The sequence below is a fragment of the Saccostrea echinata genome, unplaced genomic scaffold, assembly GCF_033153115.1.
Source record: "Saccostrea echinata isolate AGI-Se365-2 ecotype Australia unplaced genomic scaffold, CSIRO_AGI_Sech_v1 ptg000017l, whole genome shotgun sequence".
NCBI lineage: Eukaryota > Metazoa > Mollusca > Bivalvia > Ostreida > Ostreidae > Saccostrea > Saccostrea echinata.
This window is the reverse complement of record NW_026889766.1, coordinates 6784553-6797338: the sequence shown is the minus strand read 5'-3', so window position 1 is coordinate 6797338 and position 12786 is coordinate 6784553.

The following is a 12786-nucleotide window of genomic DNA, read 5'->3' as shown; positions in this document are numbered from 1 at the left end:
TATTGATTATTTAGTGAAAGTGCATTATTTTTTGAAAATCTTCTTTTCTGCTCATGAGAAGTAAACAAATACACAATTACGGGTACCCTTAGTATTTTGTACAAGGGCACCTTTTTTCCAAATTATAAATTTCATGGCCCCTGGGAAAGAGGTTCTGGTGTTTGGGTGGGCTCTGATGATTATATAGTGAAAATGCATTATTTCATTGAAAATATTCTGCCCTGCTCTTTGGCAAACAAAGTACAAAGTTGTAATAAGCAAGAGTATTTTTACTTGATGTATAAAATTTCTGATTACTTGTTAAAATGTTTTGATTTCATAATTGGGACAGTATTCTTAGATATTTAAATGAGTGCAAAGTGATTTCAGAAGAAATATGACATTCCATATCCAAATCATTGAATTTTCTGTTAATTACGTTTCTTTAGTTTTTAAGTCACCTGAGTAACTCATGTGACCTATTGCTATATGTTTCTGTTCATCAAATAAAGAAAATGCATACATTCCTTAAAAGAGCTCCTTTTCTCTCCTGTATATTTTAAAATGCAAACTAAAAACATGGTTATTATGAGCAAGGGTGTCTCTTTCAAAATTGCAAAATTTGAGTCAGCGGCTCTGATGTAAGGGATGTAGTTTCTTGATCACCTAGTTAATTTCATTATTTCTTTGAAAATATTCTTCTCTGCTCCTTTGTATTAAGCAAACAAACAGTGCCATATGATGATAAGCAAGGTTGCCTTTTCCAATTTAATGTATTTAGTATTAGAAATACATACTTGTACCGAGTCAATAAATTTCAGATCAAAAGTTTTCAAACAGTAGGATAGCATATCAGTATCTACACTCCCTTGGATATTTTTTTTTATAATTTGTATACATTAAAGCTATATATATGGCGTTTCTGAGCTAAAAAAAAAAATAAATAAAAACACGAGATTGAGTGTAGATAAACTTGATAATTTAAATGTTATTTACGTTCAAATTAAAAGTTTCACCGACTTTGAACTTGAATAACCTCATGTTTTTATAGTCAAATCGACTTTAAACTGTGTCTGTTATTTAAATGCGGAGTCGGTAAATAAATCGGTTATTGTTTTAAATTTCCAATACCTTTGAAGCGTGATTGTTTTAGGTTGTGTAATTTACAGGAAAGTCCTATCTTCATATAAAGTAATAAAACAAATAGAAAGATCTTTTTAATTTTAGTTAGTCTGAACTTATAAAAAAATACGCCATATATGACTTTAATGGCATGTTTTATTATATTAAAGGAGAATCCGAGATGTGTTGTAACATAAATACACATTAAGAAAAAAATACGAAAATTGACATTACCATTATTTACAATGAAAAGTAAGGGGGAAAATCAAATCAAATAATATTTTGAGATAACAAACTCAGAATGTGTTGACAATATAATCATGCTTCATAATAAATGTCTATGGAAAGGTTCCGCCTATCTCTACACACTGTAATAAAATGAAAACGAATTTTTACATGTATATAGCCTAAAGTCATTGACCGTAAAGAAATCGACAAGCTTTTTGTAATGATTAAAACCAATCCCGGTCCTATATGTCCAAGCTGGTTGAGGCTATCTGGTACCGCTTGCAGGTTGGCGGACAGGAGTTGTCTTTCCATAAGTGCGTACGAGTTATCTCACGTTACAACGGTGACATACATAAATTCCTACCCTCATTCAAAAGTTCCACCTACATCGTTTCTATGAAATTCTTAATGTTTATCAATAAGACAAATATGCAAAACGTAATAAATAAGAGAGAAAAACGTATTGTTATCTAATTGGTGATCTTGGGAGCATATACACATGTTGTGTTTCGCAGAAACTGCGGGGGGGGGGGGGCACAATAATTTTAACATTACATGATTTTAAATTCAAAAAGGCTTCTTACGGAGCTGTGTCCCCCTTCCCCCCAAAAATAGTCTACGGACGTTTATTTATTTTTTTTTTTTTTATTAATTCACTGTTATATTTTTCTTCTTTGCTTCTAAAGGAATTTCTGTTTTGTTGTGCCCAAGAAGTTTTTAATTTACATTCCTAGAGAACACAGTCCTGGCTGGGTCAATGGGGAGTTACAATTCCCAAACTAATAGACCAGATATCTATTCCCCCTCCCTACACATACAAACACACACAAACACGTCCGGCCTATTGACGTAGCATCGCTTTTGAAAGGGGCAGCCAAAGGAAGAAAAAAAATCAACTTATACGCGTATACCGCCCTGAAAAAAAAAAACTTGACAAGGAAAAATAAAAGGAAATTGATTTATTTCATATCTCTCTATACATCAATCTGATTAAAATCAGATCTTTGTTACGCTCCGAAATTCTGATGGTCGCTGTACAAAGCTTTGTACAGCGACCATCAGAATTTCGGAGCGTAACAAAGATCTGATTTTAATCAGATTGCTCTATACATTAATGGTGAAGAGTGCTTGTAGATGCACAGAATAATGTAATGATAAGTTTGTTTGTCTGTTGTTTAACCTCGAGAATTTTTCACTCATACGGAGACGCCATCATTTGCCGCTGCAATTTTTGACCTTGGCACTGAGGGCCATTGAGCAGTGATGAATCCTCGCTTTTCGTGCCAGCACCTATACTGCGACACGGGACCTCGGTTTATTCGATGTCATCCAAAGGACAGGTTTCCACGTCCCACAGTGGGATTCGAATCCGCGACATAAGGATCAAGCGATAACTATTTATTTTATTCCCGCATCAATTCAAACTTTTATAGCTGGATTACCATCGCCTCGAGCCATCAAGGTCCGAAGTCTGTAAATTTTTGCCGAATCAAATAATTCAGATGCTTTTTGAATTATTAAAGTTGATAAAAATTTTGCTCTTTAACAAATGAGAAGATTGTTTAAGGGCATAACATCAATCAACTCCTTTTGCATTCGACTGTAAATTACTAGTGAAAGAAATATGAAAACATCAAGAATCCAATGAACAACTGTATTTGAATTAGATATAATTTAAAACTTACAGAAACAAAGAGAGAGACAATTATGTCATACAATATTAGAAATATAGAAGCTATCTACCTCGATCAGGTGCTTCCTACCTCTAACAGATACAAAGTAATGAAGCTACCTACCTGTAACAGGCACCAGATATTAAAGCTACCTACCTGTAACAGGTACCAGGTATTGAAGATACCTACCTCTTACAAGTACCACATATTCAAACTACCTACCTGTAACAGGTACAAGATATTAATGCTACCTACCTGTAACAGGTACCAGATAATAAAGCTACCTACCTGTAACAGGTACCAGATTTTAAAGCTACCTACCTGTAACAGGTACCAGATTTTAAAGCTACCTATCTGTAACAGGTACCCGATTTTTAAGGTAAATACTTGTGACGGGTACCAAATTATAAAGCTACCTACTTGTAACAGGTACAAGATAAAAGCCACATACCTGTGACAGGTACCAGATTTTAAAGTTACCTACCTCTAACAGGTACCAGATATTAAAGCTACCTACCTCTAACAGGTACTAGATTTTAAAGCTACCTACCTCTAATAGGTACCAGATTATAAAGTACCTACGTGTAGCAGGCACCAGATAATAAAGCTATCTACCTCTAACAGGTACCAGATATTAAAGCAACCTACCTGTAACAGGTACCATATTATATAGCTACCTACCTGTAACAGGTACCAGATTATATAGCTACCTACCTCTAACAGGTACCAGATTTTAAAGCTACCTACCTCTAAAAGGCACCAGAAATCAGAGCTACCTACTTTTAACAGGTACCAGATTTTAAAGCTACCTACCTGTAACAGGTACCAGATATTAAAGCAACCTACCTGTAACAGGTACCAGATTCTATAGCTACCTACCTCTAACAGGTACCAGATTATATAGCTACCTACCTCTAAAAGGCACCAGATATTAAAGCAATCTACCTGTAACAGGTACTAGATTATAGAGCTACCTTTCTCTAACAGGTATACTTGATAATGAAATTACATCATACCATATTGAAGTCAAATATCATAATACAATCCGAAAGGGCTTGAAACAAGTCATGCACATGTGAAATATAAATGCTTTATCTTTGCTCTTTCAAAAGTAATCAGCACTGTTAAAACGTTTGAAAATAAGATCAAACTAAGGTTAATCTCACGGGGTCAAATACATGGCTCATTAGGGAACAATTTGTTTCAGGTATTACACTTGTCAAAAATGAACTCCCTATCACTTCCCATTCAAAAGTATTCATCAAAGTTAAATTGTTTGAAAATTTAGTCAAACATGAAGGTCAAAGTGAAAGGGTGAAAAATCATAGCATGCTCGGAAACTTCTTGTCAGCGGTAATGCACACGTCAAATACCGGTATAAAAGTCCTATCTTTTGTCAATGAAAAATTATGAGCAAAAATTAAACTTTTGGAAAAGTAGGTTTAACTTCAGGGTCAAGGTTACGGGTCAAAAACGATAGTTCATTTGGTAAGGTATTGTCACTGATAATGTACATGTATAATATGGAACCCCTATCTTTCTCATTTAAATTTTATGATCAATTTAAAGTAATGTTCAAATTTAGAAAAGTAGGTAAGTTTAAAAATATGAAAGCCCTATCTCTATCAAAATTATAAGCAAAGAAAAAAAACGATGAAAATTAGGTCAAACTTCAAGGTCACAGGTCAAAAACAATAGTAATATTTGCAAAGCTATTATGACAGGTAATGAACATGTGTAATATGAAAACTTTATCTTTTCTCAACCAAAAGTTATGACCAAGGTTAAAGTTTTTGTGACAGAATGACTGAGATTTAATGTCCCCTCGCTTTTGCGAAAGCGGGGGATAACAAAGCTAGTGCCTTTTTGCTGTCGTGAACCTCAATAGCACATTTAGAGTCGGTGATTATCTGTGAAGTTTCATCAAAACTCTCATAGTCATCTGTACGAATATTCACGGACAAATTATAGGTCTAGCAACAATAATATGTCGCCCGACTTCGTTCAGGTTGACATAATGACATACACGTAGTTTTTTCTCAAATCAGCATAAAACGCAAGTGAGCTTATACAAGAGTGTGCGGTGTTTGTCTACCCGTCTGTCTGTATGCTGTATGTTGTCTGTTAACCATTTACATTTTCAATGTTCTCCAGGCCACCTGGTCGAGTTCAAATAAACCATTCTTTGGTGATTGGAATTTTTTTTCTCAAAGAATGGCTACACTCTTTCAAGGGGGAACAATTCAAAAATAGTGAAAATATGGTTGAGTCTTTTTAAAAGCCATTGTGCCAAAAAGTTAAAATTTATGTGTAAGGTTAGTGTTGTTTCAAGTTTGTTCAAATTTTGGTCATCAGGGATAGGTTAGGAAAGTACAAAGGATCAAATTTATAATTAAAAAACCTTGCTTTAAAGAGAAGCAGAGCCAGGATTAGTATATCATAATATAAAAAAAATCCTCAGGTAGTGCATATTCAACTCGTTCATAACATGATAACATGGCCCACAGGGTAAGTTGAGTCCACAGTAAGATGAAAAATTTAAAATGAGAATAAAACAGGAAAATATTTCATAATATCAAGATCAGTAGGAGTAATATAACTGACAGTACTGCGCATTCACCATTACCCCCTTTGTGTAGGGTTGGGAATGAGAGGGGAGTAGAATGTGCATGGGAAAATAATAGAAAAAAACTTACAAAATACTGCAAGGCGAATTGATATCTTATTTATATAAAGCCAATATTTCATCATGGATTCAAGGTCACCTGAGTCACTCATTTAATTGTTTTATGTCTGTCTGTTATATTATAATGAATGTTTGATTCTTTGAGACTCTTCTTTACTCCTAGGTATTTAGCATAAAACTAAGTGCGTAGTTATGAAGAGCAAGGGTGTCTCATCAAATATTGTTAAATTTATGGATCAGGGTTTCTGTTACTAAGATAGTCGGGCTCTATTGATTATACATGTATGTACAGTAAAAACGCATGAATTCCTTGAAATTCTGTTTCTCTGCTCCTGTTCTTCTTGGGACCAAACAAAGCCGATACAAAGTTGTAATGAGTAAGGGTGTTTTTACCAGATTTGTAAACTTTTTGGCCACTGGATCTATTGCTGGACAGGGCTCTATTGATAATGTAGGTAACTTATGATATTATTTTGTAAAAAGTTATTTCCCTGTATCACTGTAAATAATGTAACTGTTACATGTAAGTCAAACAAATAAAAGAATTATTCATGAACTCTAACAATTGGTTGACAATATATGCAGTTGGGTAGACACATATGTCGACCCGTCAATATTTACATGCATTTTATGATTTGCATCTTACGCCAATATGTATCGATGGACGGCAATACATGTATGTGCAGTGAGGGTAGGTAAATTTTGTCGCCGGCTACAATATGAATAGGAAAATTTACCATCTCAATCACGCTGTCTGAAATCGTTTACGAGACGCGTTTATATGATTTCATTTGAAAAACCACCAAATAAATTGGAGCGACAAATTTTCAGTAAGCTGTAGCATATGTATTACATGTATTTTGCAGTCTGCAACAATATATACAGATGGACGACAATATGTTCCCTGGGCTAAGGTACACATTATCTGCGGTGGCAATATGTACAGGACGACAATATTTTCCAACACAATTGCCCTGCAAGAAATAATCTACGAGACAGACGCGTCTGTGAGATTGTACGATATACACATCAACTACATTCACAATACAGTAAAACACGCTTATAACGTAGTGTTAGTAACCGATGATTTTATTTCTTTATAAATATAATTCGTTATATTCATTAAGTTCATAATGCAAGCCTGAAGGTATAGGCCTATATTTAAGCCAGAGGAAATAAAAAGAACTCCACTGTAAGCGTCGATTCATTATAAACGTGTTAGGTATAAGCGTGTTTTACTGTATTTCGAAAAAGATTCTTAAACAATATTATTATACCTCAACTGAATTTTCCCTATATAAAATTAGATTGTTAGATGTGAATATTTCCTTAGAAATTGGTGTGAATGGATTAAGCGTTAGCCAAGTGAGCTAATTTCTGCTTCGAACACTAATTTCCGGTTATCCAATATCCTCTAGATTAAAATTCCTTAGTATTGATATAATAATTATGTCAATGGACTAATCCCCGTGTGTTATTCAAGTGAGCTAATCAATGCTTTGAAAGCTAATCATTTCCCAGTTAGCGGTAATCCTCAAAATTTTTATTTTGTATCGGCATAACAAAACAGTTAAAAAGTAAATCATTGAGGGAGTTCCCCCTCGACCAAAGACTCATTACTAGTGTAAGTAAGTAGGTGTAATCGTTGGCATGTATATATATAAAGATGTGAAACAAGAGCAGAAAATAAGAAGGAAAAAATCAAATGTTCAAGTGACAAAAAAGCACATTGAGTTACAGTAACAATTGAGTATACAGCAACAAAATCGTACTACAAGAAACAAGAGGCCCAAGGGCCTTGAATAGATCATCTGATAAATTGTACAACCAATCACTTCTATTTGAAGCCTCTAAGTATCCTGCATATTTTGATAAAGCCTTGAAATTCCAAATGTAGGCCATCATGGCAAACATTTTGGTTAAAACATTCTGAGAATCCAAGATGAATCAACTGACAAAGATTGATGATTAAAGTCTCTTTTTACTTTAAATATATTGAGATATTACCTTGAAGTTAAAAAATTAGGTAAAAAATATGACCTACTTTTGAGTCAACATATGATACGAGGTTCTACGATGCATCAATTGACAAGATATGATGATTCTAGTACTTATAGTAAGCAAAATATTATCTAAGTTTTAATAAAACATAATTTTTTGTCAACTTTGAAGTGCTTTTGAGACCACACCCTTTGTCCCAGGGTGATACCTTGAACAAGTTTTAATCCACAACATATCCTTATAATGTATGAAAGTTTGGTGATAATCTGGCCAGTGGTTCTTGAGAAGAAGATTTTTTATCAACTAGTCCTTTTGTTTTTATTTTCCTAATTATCTCCCCTTATTTGTTTAAGGGACACATCCCTGTTTTTAGTATAAATGAAAGCCCTTGGGCCAAACATACTCTTCGGCAAAATTGTTAAAAATTGGACGAGGGGTTTTTAAGTTATGGCCCATATTCCAAAACGTTGACACATACCGCACAAATGTCCATTGCATTAGCAATGCGAGCCTTCGCCTCAAAAGAACTCATAATTGTAATTTGTACATTGATTCGTTATATATTTGATTCTTTCTCAAAATGAATTCTCAAAACTGTGTTAGATTAGTAATTTAAAAGTTAAATCAAGTGTAACAAGTAACATAACTGCATGCTTTTTGCTGCGTGTTGCTTAATAATACACCTGGTGGGGATGCTGAGATTTCTTATTATTGATTTTTTTTAATTGAATCAAGGATCAAGTAAAAATGTAAATATAAGGAATAACTGTCTCGTTTTTTGGTTTTATGATGATGATCAATCAATTTGCTCGCGTGATAATTTTATGCATTATCACGCGAGCAAATTGATTGACACATCATAAAACCAAAAAAACTAGACAGTTATTCCTCAATTACTTGGTGTACGCCAATGTACACCGGTGTAAAAGGTTATATTGTAAAATCAAGTGCATTTTACGAGGTGCAGTGTACATGGTGTAATATGTTTTGTATTTCGCCAGTGTCGGGGATGGATTTTTTTTAAAACGTGAAAAAAAAAAAATAAACCCCCCCCCCCCCCTTAAGAGTTATAATTTGAACAATCTTGAATCTGCAGCTTCTGTATTAATATGACTAATTAATGGATTAACACAATATAGAAAAGGGGAGTAACTCGCATTTGCATCACTTATTAGAATTTTGTACTCTATTAGCCTCCTAATACCCAGGATTAAGGAAAATGCACATTTGAAAATTTTCAAAGCATAAATGCATTTTTGCTTTATAATCAATAGAAGCACCAGAAGCCCTGACCCAGGGGCCATGATATTCAAAAGAGGCACCTTTGCTCATCATTACTATTCATTTAGTGTTTGTTTGCTTAATACCGGGAAGCAGAGATTTTCAAAGCATTTATTTTTTCAGTATACAATAAATAAGACCCCCCCCCCCCCCCCTACGGAACCGCTGAGCCTGGGGCCATATCTTTTATAATTTTTAAGGAGACACGCTTGTTCATCAGAACCATGCACATAGTTCACTGACTTAATACCCAGGGGCAGAGGAGAAGATTTTTAAAGAATTAATACATTTTCACTTTATTTTCATTGCAGCCCCGCCGTAACACTAGAGCACCTGACCTAGAGGCCAAGAGATTCAAAATTTTGAAAGGGACACCCTTGCACATCATAACTATACATTTAATGTTTGTCTGCTTAATACAAAGTAGCAGAGGAGAAGATTTTTAAAGAATTGATGCACTTTCATTATATAATCATTCGAGCCACCGAGCCACGTCCTTGCACAAGATCCATGACCAAGATGCCATGAAATTCACAATTTGGAAGAGACACCTTCCCTCCTCATAACTATGCACTTAGTTTATCAGCTTAATGCACAGGGGCAGAGGAGACGATTTTTAAAGAATTAATGCATTTTCACAAAATAATCGTTAGAGTCCCGCCCTTACATCAGAACTTCTAACCCAGGGGCCATGGAATTCACAAATTTGGAAGAGGCACCCTTGCTCATCATATCTATTAATTTAGTTTGTTTCCTTAGTACCTAGAAGCAAAGGAGAAAATTTTTAAAGAAATAATGCATTTTCTATATATATTCAATAGAGCCCAGCCCTAGCGCCAGAACTCCTGACCCTGGGACCATGAATTTTGCAATTTTAGCAAAGGACTTACATGTAATGCTTATTACAATCATGCCAATAGTTTGATGTCCAGGAGTAAAGAAGAAGCTTCTCCAAGATTGCACTAATTTTGATGGTTTTAGCCCAACCCCTCAGACCCCCCCCCCCCCCGGAGGGGTTAAAGGCCATGAAATTCACACTTTTTTTACCCCCCTCACCCATTGATGCTGTTTGCCAAAATTGGCTGAAATTGGTTCAGCGGTTCAAGAGGAGAAGCTGAAAATGTTCAAAAGTTTACGACCGACGCACAACACATAGCGGACGATGACGGACGAAAACAGATAGTAATAGGTCACTTGAGTTAACTCGGGTGACCTAAAAAGTATGATAACAGTAATTCTGATATAATGTACAATATTCTTTCTCAAAGTCCAAATGTGAGCATGCAGCACTGTTGAGGCGTACTATGGAGAATGAATTCAACGGAATAAAGAAATGTATACATACCATTTTATACTGAATATTTTGTAAAAAAATATCTATATTATCAGATTGCATTTTTATTAATTTAAATAAAATAGCCTAGCCTATATTGTATTAACCTGACTTGCCAGACACAATACATATACTTTGTACTGCATGGTGGTAATAAACAAATTTCAATATATAGCAAGGAAGTACACTACTTCAAATCAAAAAATTATGAAATAAACTGTTTCTACATATCTTGTAGTTTCTGAAAAGTGCTGATGCTTTAAATAGAATTTCAGTTTATTAATTTAAATATCAAATAACGATCAAATAATGTGGCTCAAGTTGTGCAACCCTTACAAAGTATTTTATATATTTATTAAATTAGATGCTCGCGATTTCACGAAAGCTCATTCAAACAACTCAGGTTTAGGAATGATTCCTTTGTGCAAATTAAAAAAAAAAACATGGCCAGGATTTATTAAGTGTATGTCCTTACGAAACGACACATAAAATGCAGCAAATTTTACTATGATGACGTCACGTTGACAAATGATTGCGCCCATGGGAAAAGGGCCCTTATGGCAATTTTTACACATTTTAAGTTTTTCATGGATATTAAGAGAGCAATGTTAGAAGTTGCCAAATTTGAATTTTTATGGCCCTACATCAACTCTAAGTAGGTTTTTTCTTCATTTATATCAATAATACTTTAACAGGTAAACAATGACGTCATGTTACTTTCGCATCAACGTCAAAAGTTTTCAGAGTGAACATGACTTTCACTTCGCATTGTAATGTTATTACGGTAATGAGTGTATGTTACTGAGCATTTCCAGAGACATTTGTAAGTCATTGTCTCTTTCAATAATTGTATAATATGATAATAAATAGTTGTATTAACTATTATCCATCATGCAGTGGTGTATAGAATTATAAGTGTTTGTTCGTTTGTTTGTTTTACATTTCACTATGCTGGAATGTCAGGAAAACCCGAGAAGCAAGCGGCTTCTGTTCAATATCAATTTATTCTCTCAAATCCAAAGTATTTATCTCGTGTAATAATCGTTTGAGAAACCTGTAGAATTCATTCAAAAATCATTCTCATTTTAAGCATGGCTCTCGATAGGACAAGATGTCATTTTTTTTTTTGGGGGGGGGGGGGGGGTTGAATCCAGTATAAACGATATCTCTTTCGAAATGTAAAAATATTTCAAAAAAAAAATCTCGGGAACAACAATAAAATAGATGCTGCTGGGTAGTGAAAATTTGTCGTGTTTCTGTTTTTTTTGTTTTCTAAATAAGACGGAAAATTTGTGAAATGTAGTGAGTTACCGTATACGCTGTACAACAATTTAAGGACATTAAGTTGATTCACTGCATGTTAAGCAATATTCGATAAAAAAAAATTTCAAACAAAAACTCAGAAGGACTTCTGCCCGCATGTGGTAACAAAACTTCTTTTTTAAATTGAAATGATACACATTTTTTCAGTCACAGCAAGGAAAATTTTTGAATAATTAATTTTAAGGAAGCAGGTTGATAAATTATAAACAAGTGGATGAATTATAATTCACTTGCATTTGAAATGAAAGGAACAGATCCAGGATGACCAGTGGTTGGATTGTGTGTGTGTGTGGGGGGGGGGGGGGGTGGGGGGGTGGGGGGGTTAAAAGTTAAATGACAGAAACATGCAATACTTGTAGTTAACATGAGTTTAATAGCATACGAGAGTTGTCGTATTTTTTAAATCTTCCTAAATTTTAGGTGTGCAGGGGGGATGCCTTCCCACCACCAACCCCATAACCTCCAAATACGTCATTTGGTTAGGTTTGAAATAATATTGAAATAATTCCTCAGTTTATTTTTACACCTTGAACTCTCTCCTTACGTACATGTATATGAGCAGGGTCATTTTCAAAACAAACAGCGATCGTGAGCTCCACATGCCTGGAACTGGAAACTTAACTGCTATCAAATGTAGTTAATCGTGAGAAAAATTGCGTCCTAGAATAACGATTTTGTTTGATTTTGTAAAATTAAATGGTTTTAGAAGAACATGTATACACTGGGTATTAATAGATATCGGGTATTTTATTGTCATTTCAACAAATTTTATCCGAACTTTGAATGAAATCAATATGTCATTTTTTTAAATTAATATCAAATAGATTTTTCTAAGAAATAAATCATAAATAATTATGTATATATGTCGTCGTTATGAATCAATGACATGCAGATTAATTAATAGAATTTTTTCGGCTGGGGGGGGGGGGTGTAAAAATTAATTGAAAGTTTCATATATCCAGTCAGTTAAATGCGACTGGTTCATAATATTCCTTGACTGGCTGAGTTTTTAAATGACAAATTTTTACGATGTGACACACATTTAGGTACATGTAAAAATTGTTATGTGATGGTGTGTAGACCCCCCCCCCCCTTTTCTCGCGGCTTCTTTATCGTACGAAATTCTAATGTTATTGTTTTCAAATTATTGTATATGAAGT